The 11369-nt window shown below is 49.0% G+C and overlaps 1 long non-coding RNA gene across 1 annotated transcript; it reads left to right on the top strand.

The window, feature by feature from the left end:
- The first annotated feature begins 4339 nt into the window (after positions 1-4339).
- LOC139035104 (uncharacterized) lies at positions 4340-9776 on the top strand. Its single transcript, XR_011487614.1, has 2 exons — positions 4340-6564; positions 7628-9776. It is a non-coding gene; the product is annotated as an uncharacterized lncRNA (long non-coding RNA).
- Positions 9777-11369: the final 1593 nt, after the last annotated feature.

Genomic DNA, 11369 nt, shown 5'->3' with positions numbered 1-11369 from the left:
GGAGGTCTAACATCTCCTCCCTTTGTCTAGGTCTGCCGGCTTTTGTTCAAGCTACAGAGCTTCCACTCTGTCACTTCATGATCCCTTTACCCAGTCATAGTGAAATGGAGCAGGACACTATGGTCCTTGCCCCGCCCCCATGTCCTCTTGGGGGTGCCTTTTGTCTGTGAAAAAAACTTAACCCAAAGAATAAGTTTAATCAGAAATGTAAGAAAATGCAGAAACAAAGGAAAACAGTCAAAGGAGACCATTTAATAACAGTTGAGTCATTACGCAAAGTCAAGGACCCTTAGCTCCTCTTAAAGGGCTACAGACGATCCTCCGAGGATCTCTGCGAGCTGTCTTACAGACAGGGAACCCTCCACCCAGCGCAAGAAGTCAACTGCTTGAGGACCAGACTGTAGCCACGACAGAAGCTGCCGCAGTTCCGAGAACTGGCCTCAGGGAAGTGAGAACAAATCGACCCTGGAACTAGAGATTAATTGTACTTAAAACAATAGATGACGCTGGTCAGACCGCCGCATGACCAATTTCAAGGTGACTGTCAGAGCTGATTTTTTGTCTCTAGAGGTAGCCCCCTCTCTCTGTCTTATTATAAAAAAATGCCTACTGATTGTCAGAGGTGGGAAGTCAGCCTTCGAACAGGAGTCCATCCACCAACTCCCAGTTGCCAGCGTCCTAAACAAAGCAAACTTTCCTTACCACCAGTCTTGCCTCTTTATTGGCTTTTGAGTGGCGATCAGCTGGCCCCCAATTTCAGTTACAATAGTCCAGTTGCACCCTGGTGTCCTGGTATACACATGAATATGAAGGAGCTTAAGAAGTACATAAAGTACATGTGTGCGCATATACATGACATGCACAGGTAGGTGTAGATCTACAGACAGAAAGAGAGCAAGACGGTCACGCTTGTGTGCCATGGTCACAGTTGGGGGTCCTGGTACAAAGTTTATGGGATTTCTTGCAACCTTCCTGATATATTTTAAATTACTCAAAATAAACAGTTTTTTATTTTTTAAATAACATCATATGTGAACCAGGGTTTGGGTTTTCTGGAAAGATGACCCAAATCTGTGTCAGATGAATGCGGGGCTTCATCTGTGAGCTCTGTCCACACAGGCCCTTCTCTGGGACTCACTGGACCTCTGACCTACCAGGAGCCTGAAGACTATCCTGCTTCTGGGCCTCATGTAACCTGTCCCCCAAAGATCCGGCATCCCTGAACCTCGGGAAACCCTGGCCTGGGCTATTTCAGGAGCTCCCCTCTCCCAGGTTTCCTGGGCCCCTGGCCAGACTCTGCTGTCCTGACAGACTCAGGGTGAGATAGCCTCTGCACCCTCAGGAGAGCTGTTTTAGAGCACAGGCCTATGTCTTCCTACTGCCCATCACCTAGCCGCTGTCACCTCCCCAGGCACCGCCCACCCCCAGGTCACTGCTCCAGTACTTTCCACGTAAAGACATTGGCCCAGAGGGCTGGAAGTGGGGCAAACACTTGACCTCCCTGGCACAGGCCCCTGCTCAAGGGGCACCCCAAAAAGCATGGAGGACCCCGAGATGGAAAGCAGGGGGAATCAAGGGACACAGCTGTTCTGGGGCAAGCAGAAGAGGAAGGAGGGGCCGCACTGGCCTTGGGGAACAAGAGTGGGGGCAGGGACCTCACTGAGGGCAGCGCACAGACTTTATGCACGACAGAGCCTCTGCCCCGGATCCCAGAGCGCTCTGTGCCTCCATCCCTGCTTATGACATTAGGCTGAGACCACAGCACTGAGGGCTCCCGCGTGGTAGCCCACCGCCCTGAGTCCCCTCCGGTCGGCTGCCCCTTGCCTTACCTCAGAGGTTAGTCCCAGCCGGTCACCTCCCTCCACAAAGGGAGTCAGTGGGCCCCTGAGGTCCTGGGGTCTCAGCCAAATAGAAGGGAAACCTTTCCATCTCTGTATCCTGTACCGTAGGACAGGGCAATGGACTGAACCGTGTCTCCCAAAATTCACGTGATGAAGCTGTATCCCCAGTGTGACTTTCAGAAAAAGACGTGGGGCTTTTAGGTAAATGATTAAGGTTAAATGAGGTCATAAGGATGGGGCGCTAGTCTCACAGGACTGGTGGCCTTATAAAAGGAGGAGACACCAGGGCTGTCTCTTGCTCTTTCTCTCTCTCTCTGACACGTGTGAACATAGCAGAAAGGCAGCCATCTACAGGCCAGGACATAGCCCTACTGATCTCAGATTTCCAGCCTCCAGACTGTGAGAAATCAATGCGGTTTGAGCCACCAGTCTGTAGTATGTTGTTATGGCAACCAAGCTGACTAAGACAGATGGAAAACACATCGAGTGTGCCAAAGCAACCTGCCAGCAGATTCACATTAGCCATCAGGAGATGGTTTTTTAAATAGAATTAGTATCATTTTACCTTCACATCAGTTTCAATAATAATGCTAATAGCTGATGCTTCCTTCATGTCAGGAGTCACTGTGATCCTCGAAGTGACCCCGGGCTATAGGTATCTCTCATGAAGCAGGTGAGGACACCAGCCCTTACCTGCCTGAGGCCACACACCCAGGAAGGGAGAAACAGAACTGAGCCCCGTGTTGCACTGACCCATGGTTTGCACCCCTCTGCATGCTGCCTCCAGGTTTGCAAAGCATTTTCACAGGCATCATTATTTAAACGGATTCACCCAACAAAGCACTGGTGGGCTCCTTCTGCAGCCCACACGCTGAGTGCATTAGTGCTGTAGTCATAGTCACCAGAGGCAGCCGTACCACTGCCCCAAGCCCGGGCTCCATGCAGAAGGCAGGAAGCAGTCAGACTATTAACACAAGTATGTGTAAAGTTGCAGTTGTATAAACTACAAATTCAATGCCATTCCATTCAAAACTCCAGCTGGAAGAACACAAACAAGCACATTCTAGAATTCATATAGGACAGAAGAGATCTGCAGACAGCTCTGGACCCTTTGGAAAAGGAATAGAAGGAGGATTTGCTCTCCCAGGCACTCAGACTGATTTTGGAAGAAGGAATTCATAGGGCCAGGACTCCATCTCAGGCCTGTCTGTGCTGATCATGCTCGGCTGCCTCTCCAGTGGACTCTGAACTCTCTGCTTAGTGCCTGTGGGAACGGCAATGGAAGGATAAGACCCCCTCCAGACAGGGGAATCTTGAAGATCACATCCGGGTTACTCATTGCCTAAGAGGAAACATACCGTAATCACCCCTGTCTCCAGACAGGTCATAAACATTTTCCGTATCTATCAGGATGTAATCACAGGCTTATCGATTATTAACTGGTTGGAACGTGACCACAAGCTTATTGATTATTAACTGTTTGGAATGTAACTGCGGGCTTATTGATTATTGACTGTTTGAACACATAACATGTGAATGATGGGGTTACTGTAGTTGTATTTACCCTACCTTTGTTTATGTAAGTCTCAAGGGAATTGGGGTGGTGGGTTTGGACACGTACACATGGGGTATAAAAGATTTTCACAAATGCTTGTCGGGGTCCTTGGTTAAGAGGAGACTCTGCCTTGGGCCCGCCGGTGTAATAAACTGCACTCCACTATCTGCATTGTCCTTCTGAGTGAGTTTGCTTCCTGGAATGCGTGGCTATAACATTTGGTGCATGGGCCGGGAAGCTCCTCACTTTAAGGAGACAGGTCTCATTTGAGGCCACCCCGAGGCTTTGTGGCTTGAATCTCCAAGGAGGGGAAGGCTCCTCGCCGCTCTGGAAGAATTCAGCCTTTCAAAGCCCGGTTTCTTCGCTTTGGCAGGTAGTGAACGGCAGTAGGGGAACTGAGCGCTCAGGTGAGGAGGAGCCCACCCAGCTGGGTGGAAGAGGGGGCCTGATCAACCCCCTGGGAGGGACTAGAAGGAGCGGGGACCCACAGGAGCCTGGAATAGGCAGGTGGAGATTGCTTGGTACACAGGTCGACGAGCGTGCTAGGGTTTAGGAAGGAAATTTGTGAAGGTCATTTAGGAGGTGTGGCCACGCCGTCTCGGGAAAAATTATTACCAAGCGATCGCCAGGGGATTTTTAGGATAGGAAACTGGTCCTTGTATGCTCGTATTCTGCCCTCCCCCAGGAGGTGTCCTGTCTGCTGTGAAATTCTTGACCCCCTCGGAATTGTTAGGCTAGAAGGAGGGGGATACAGAAGTGAGTATAAATTGGCTTTTCTGGAGATGGCCTGGGACATGGGACATTTAACCCACCTGTGTTTTCAAGTCCACCAAGGCAGAATGGACTTCAAGGGAGAAACAGTCTTGGACCACGTGGTGTTCTGGTTCAGCTGTGCTGACCAGCAGGTGAAGACACGCCAATCCCCCTTCTCCCTCTGGGAAGGAGGCAGGACGGCAATTTAAGTGTCACTGAGTGGAAATCATAAGGTACTGAGAACTTCGTAGACAGAACGGAAAGGAAAAGTAGAAGAAGGTCTGAGAAGGTAAGCAAGATGGGGGAAGTGAATCTAAGGCAACTGTATTGGAGTGCATGATTTAAAATTTAAAGAAGGGATTAGGAGGAGACTATGGGGTGAAGATGAAGCCTAACTGCCTCCACATACTCTGTGAGGTCGAATGGCCCCCTATGGGAGCAGGATGGCCACCAGAGAACACCGTGAACTTAAAAATAGTGGAAGCGTCTATACAGTAGTCACAGGAGAGCCAGGACACCTGGATCAATATCCATCTATTGACTCATGGCTAGGGTTCGCTTGAGACCCTCCTACTTGGACAAGGTTCTGTATCCAGAAGGAAAAGGGAAAAATATTAATGGCACAAAAATTGACTGATGATAAAAAAGGAAATTCTACAGGATTTGGACGGGGATGACCTGACCCCTCCCCCATGCTGGATAATGACACGCCTGCCTCCCAGTGCTCCACCAGGACCGGAGGCCGCCTTAATGCCCGATCCAGGGCCAGGTGAAGTTTCTGCAGCAGCCGCTGCTCCTCGGTCAACTCTCCCGGAGGTTGTAGAGCCGCCGTTTGGGCAGGCTCCGATCCCGGTAACAGAAGCCTCTGGCCAACACTTCCAGGATCCAGCTCCAACCAAACCGCCCAAGCTATACCCGCCTCTCCCCGTGAGTACTGACAAGAAGGGGAGGGAGACGTTGGAATTAAGCAGAGACTGCACGCTGCCAGAGAGCCGGAGGGAATGAAAGAGAACAGACAAAAGACTTACAGTGCAAGCTGCTGCTCTGGGAAAGTCTATCCCGGGCCCTCCGGAAAACCTCATCTGCCCCAGGAAGAGGACAGTCCTTCAACCGCTCCCAAGGGAGGCCCCGGGCCCCTTACAGCCAAACCAGTGTGCCTGGTGCCGAGGTTTTGGCCACTGGAAGAATGAATGCCCTAAGGCAAGGAAGGAAGAGGAAGCTCCCGCAGTAGTGGGGCTTGCTGACCTGGAAATTAACTAGGGCTGCTGGGGCTCAGAGATATCAGGTCCCTGAGAGCCCATGGTAGCCATAAAAGTAGGGGACCAAAACATTGACTTCATGGTGGATACAGGAGCAGAACTGTCGGTAGTAACAAAACCTGTGGCCCCACTGTCCAAAAAGACTACCGCTGCAACTGGGGTATTGGGAGAAGAGATGATTAAATCGTTTTGCCATCCCAGAAAATGTCAGATGGGGGGGGGGGCACCAAGTGATTCATGAATTCCTCTACATTCCTGAGTGCCCAGTACCCCTGTTGGGAGGAGACTTGCTCTCCATACTAGGAGCACAGGTGACTTTCTCCCCTGAGGAGAGGCCCACCTTCTGGACGGACTCTATGGCTGATTTGCCCTCTCTCTCAGTGCCAACCCAAGATGAGTGGAGGTTGCATGAGCCTCTGAAGGCAGAGCCGGGTGGGCTGGAAGAGCATGAGAGAGCTAACTCAATTATTCCCTGAGGTCTGGGTGGAAGACAACCCCCCCCTCCCCCCAGGCTGGCTGAACATCATGCCCCAGTAATAATGGAACTCAAACCAGGCACCATCCGGGTTAGAGGGTGCCGGTACCCGCTATGGATCGAGGCCTGAACCGGCATATTGCCCTACATCAATAGGAAACAAGCAGGTATTCTAGTAGAGTGCCAGTTGGCTTGGAATACGCCAATCCTGCCAGTCAAAAGGGAAGGAGGACAGGACTATAGGCCTGTACAAGATCTCAGGCTAGTCAACCAGGCTACTGTGACTTTACACCCCACTGTTCCAAACCCCTATACCTTGCTTAGCCTCCTCCCGCCAAGGACTAAAGTTTATACTTGCCTAGATCTCAAGGATGCCTTCTTCTGTATACACCTCTCCCCAGCGTCACAGCCCATCATTGCCTTTGAACGGGAAGATCCAGTCGGGAGCACCAGATAACAAAGGCTAACTCCACAGCCATCTTTGGGGAAGCCTTGGCTTCTGATCTGGACTCTTTCCATCCGGGAGAGTATGGATGTCAGCTCCTACAATACGGGGATGACCTGCTGCTGGCTGCCTGAGAACAAGGAAAAATCCTTGAAAGGGACAAATGCACTGCTCCAGCTGTTGATGGAAGCAGGTTACCGGGTGTTGAAGAAGAAGGCACAATCTACAAAGAGGAGGTAAGTTATCTGGGGTTTGTTTTAAAGAAGGGCTCAAGGTTCCAGACCCTAATTGGGTCCTATATACTGATGGCACTCGCCTGATGAAACAAGGACAACTGCTGTCAGGTTAGCCAGAGCAGAAGGGGCCATCAAGACTGAAAAGAGATGGTGGGAATTGCCAAATGGCAAATTATTGGTACCGGAGGAGCTGGCACACACTCTGGTAAGCCAAACACACCAAGCGACCCACCTAGGCCATGCTGCCTGCTCACAGGTTAATGCTGCCTCTTGGGTATTTAGACAAAAACTGCCGGGTATTCAACTGAAAGGCACACTACCCCTTGAACACCTGGGAGTGGACTTCACTGAAATGAAACCTCACCGACACTACCATTATCTGCTGGTCATGGTATGTACGTTCCCGAGATGGGTAAAAGCTTTTCCTACCTGGACTGAAAGAGCATCAGAAGTAGCCCAGTGCCTGCTTAGGGAAATGGTTCCCAGATTTGGATTTCCTACCAGCACTGGATCAGGCAATGGCCCGGCTTTTGTAGCTGATTTAGTACAACAAGTAAGCAAAACTTAAACACCAAATGGAAACTGCACACTGCATATAGGCCCAGGGTTCTGAGATGGTGGAATAAACCAACCAGACACTTAAAGAGGCTCTCCAAGTGGATCAGAGAGACTGACTGCTCCTGAGTGGACTTGCTTCCAATGGCTCTGCTCAGACTCAGGATGACCCCACAGTCCCAAGGCTATTCTCCATACGAAACTGTGTATGGGAGGCCTCCTCCCATAATAAAACAGGTGTCAACAAATTTGCCTCAGGTAAGGGGGGATAGGATTTCACAGCAGATGGAACTGGGTAAGGTAATAAATCGGGTAACTAAGTTTGTACAAGAAAGGGTGCCATTCCCCCTTGGGGAACAGATTCATGAGTTTACGCTTGGTGACCAAGTATGGGTCAAAGATTGGAAACATGATTTGCTAGCCCTTTGGTGAAAGGGCCCTTATGTTATTCAAATTACCCCCACTGCAGTTAAAGTTGCAGGAATTGTCCCTTGATCCATCACACCAGAGCGAAGAAGGCATACCACGCTGACCCGGAGGATGCCGAGTGGACCACCCAGAAGGACCCCACCGACCCACGGGAAACCAAGATCATTCTGAGGAGGAAGAAGAAAAAGAGGTCCCGGACGAGCCCTCTACAAGATGGAGCTGGGTAAAGACTCCTGCTGCTCGGCCTCACCAACGCAATTCTGAACCTGACCACTGTTCCTGCACAGGACAACGTCTTCATCTCATGGGCACATTCTTACGTGAAATTCTACAACTCCTCCAACTGTTGGGTATGTGGGCTATGCCCCTGTCAGTAATGGACAGACTCCCCTGGTGGGTATCGCCACTCCGTTATGGGGACTTTATACCACTGTGCTCCTTTTTAGAACAACAGAAAGGAACTTTCCTCTCTCTCACCAACAATAACCTTTCTTTGCTCTCCTGGTGTAAGAAGAAGCCATCAATGGGCCAGGGACATAGGGTTACATTTAACATGAACACCAGCCTTATGGAGATAACAAAGGCTTATACCTCTTATATGAAACTTAAAGAGGAGAAGGGCTCTCTTACAAAAGGGGGACAGGCCTCCTGGTACCTTGAGCAATACTACCAGGTCTGGGATGAATATTTCTGGATGACTCCTGAGAAAGGACAGTTGATTACCCCTGCTACTATTTGCTGGGAACAAAAAGAACAGAAAATTGGATTTGGAGACCACCCCCTAGTCCCAAAAGAATTAAAATATATGGGTTATTTGGCCCCTGAACAATGTAAACAAATCTTGGAAGTTACCTATCATCCCAATCAGTCTGCTCAGTGGCCCAGTTCCGACTGGAAATATAATCCTGAAATCCGCTGGGTAGCCCCCAGTGGGACCCAGTGGCTCTGTGGGCTTAACTTATGGCCATGGTTACCAGTTGGCTGGGTGGGACGTTGCACATTAGGATTTGCTTTCGCCCATGGCAGTATTAAGCCTAGCCTACACCAGCCTCCAGTAAACCTGCCTTATCTGCATGCAAGATGGACACGATCTGTGTTCCAATGGTATGACTATCTTGCTGCCTTGTTTGTACCCTCTGTAGGGACAACGGATATCATGGTTAAGGTAGAGGCCTTAACTAATTTCACTAAACAGGCCCTCTTAGACAGTACTAAAGGCCATTCAAGCTTTGAACGAAGAACAAATTCAGATGAGGAAGGCAGTAATTCAAAATAGGATGGCATTAGACATACTCACAGCAGCCCAGGGGGGGACTTGTGCCATAATTAAAGTCAAATGTTGTGTGTACATCCCTGACCTGTCTGGAAACATATCTACTGCCTTGGAGGATATGCAAAATCAAGTGAAAGCCATGTCTAATGAAAATATTCCCTTTTGGACTTCAGTCCTCTCCTGGGTGAAGGGAGACTGGTGGGAAACCATTGTAACTGTTGCTATAGTAATCTTGATCATACTGCTTTCTGGGCCCTGCTTCCTACAGTGCCTTGTGAATTTTGTGACCCAGAGGTTGATAGCATTCTCTCATGTGGGTGGCAGGAGGGCTAAGGTACAATATATCTCAATGAATGATGCTCATTACGGAAACTAAGAGCATCAAGAGGGGGGAATGAAGAAGGAATGCATAGGGCCAGGACTCCATCTCAGGCCTGTCTGTGCTGATCATGCTCCGCTGCCTCTCCAGTGGACTCTGAACTCTCTGCTTAGTGCCTGTGGGAACGGCAATGGAAGGATAAGACCCCCTCCAGACAGGGGAATCTTGAAGATCACATCCGGGTTACTCATTGCCTAAGAGGAAACATACCGTAATCACCCCTGTCTCCAGACAAGTCATAAACATTTTCCGTATCTATCAGGATGTAATCACAGGCTTATCAATTATTAACTGGTTGGAACGTGACCACAAGCTTATTGATTATTAACTGTTTGGAATGTAACTGCGGGCTTATTGATTATTGACTGTTTGAACACATAACACGTGAATGATGGGGTTACTGTAGTTGTATTTACCCTACCTTTGTTTATGTAAGTCTCAAGGGAATTGGGGTGGTGGGTTTGGACAGGTACACATGGGGTATAAAAGATTTTCACAAATGCTTGTCGGGGTCCTTGGTTAAGAGGAGACTCTGCCTTGGGCCCACCGGTGTAATAAACTGCACTCCACTATCTGCATTGTCCTTCTGAGTGAGTTTGCTTCCCAGAATGCGTGGCTATAACAATTTCAGAGGTGAAAAGCTGGAAGAAGGACCTTGGTTCTTATCTTCACTAAAGAAAGAACTCAGCGAAGAAACTAACATTGTGAAAAAGATAAAAGCATTTATTCAAAGCACAGTACATGTGGAAAAATCAAAATACATGTGAAAGAGCACAGAGACGAATTCAGAGTGAGTTGCGCCCAATAGGGGCAGCTTAGGTTGCTTATATGGGGCATTTTCTGGGTTGGTCTCTGGCCAGTCATCTCCATATTCGGTCCTGATGTGAGCATGCATCTCTCAGTCAAAATGGATTCTAGCTCGTGTCTTCTCCCTCCTTTTTTCCTTCCCCTAGACTAAGGGCTTTCTCTGTGCATGTGTTGGCCCAGGAAATCCACAAGAATGAACCAATCAGGGCTCTCCCTGATAACCCATCTCAAAGACAAGCTGATCCTGCTCCAAAACAAACAAAGGCCCCCATGAGGAGCTCAATATGGGAGGGAGCAACACCAGAAAGCAGAGGAGAGAAGACAGTTTTGTGGGAGGTTTTGTTCCTTGTTCCTGACGTGGAGATACACAAAGCCAGACCCCACATCACAACATTTACAAAGGTGGACACCATGCATATTAAAGACCTCACTTGGAAATGTATAGTTATAAAACCATGGGAAGAGCATATTCATCACTAGGAATGTGGACAGTCTCCTTAAATAAAATGAAAATAATAAGTAAAGTCTTCTTAAATAAAAGCACAACCACAAAGAGAAGAAGGGATGGATTTGATGATATCCATATGAAGGACTCTGTCCAGTGATGAACACAACATCCAAATTAATGGGTGAAACCACATCTCAAGCTGACAAAGTGAAATCTGGACTGTGAGGAATTCCTGGAATGAATGTTGCAAAGTCAGAAATTCCAACAGATAGATGGGGATGAGCAGGAATTATAGGAAAGGAAGCCCAATTGTCTAACGAGTCTATGGGACACCCTTGCCCTCACCGGTAATAGGATAAAGCACAGCTTTTAAAAAGAGAGGCCAGTTTGTACGCAATAGAATCATACACAAAAGTTAGAAGTGGTATGATACCAAGTGCTGGCTAAGATGTGAAGAAATGGGGATCTTCCTGCTCCACCAGGAGGAGAATAAACTGGATTCGGCCATCTCGGAAAGCAATATGCAGCACTCAGAAGGTGAAGCAGGTGCATGCCCACAACCAAGAACTCTGCTGCAGAGCAGACCTCCCAGAGAGACCCTCACAGGGCTCCAAGAAGGGGTCTGTGGAGGATGTCCATCGCCAGATACAGGGTGGCAGCAAGGTATTGATTGCAGACAACCCCGGCATCCTCAGGAAGAGAATAACCAAGTCAATGTACCAGGTTGTTCGCTGACCCAACATGCAGTCCCCACCTCTACCTGCAGCCTGGAGAGCATATGTATCCACTCTTCTCAGGTGTCCATGCCAACAGAGTGATAGCCAATGAGAGAAGTAAGAGTCTACTGAAGATGTATGAGGACCCCTTGTTCCCTAACCTGTTCAGCACACTAGGGACAGCAGAGATAAGAAGAG

This window comes from Odocoileus virginianus, chromosome 1, assembly GCF_023699985.2.
Source record: "Odocoileus virginianus isolate 20LAN1187 ecotype Illinois chromosome 1, Ovbor_1.2, whole genome shotgun sequence".
Lineage (NCBI taxonomy): Eukaryota > Metazoa > Chordata > Mammalia > Artiodactyla > Cervidae > Odocoileus > Odocoileus virginianus.
Note: the sequence above shows the minus strand (reverse complement) of the source record. Positions and strands in the feature narration are given on the sequence as shown.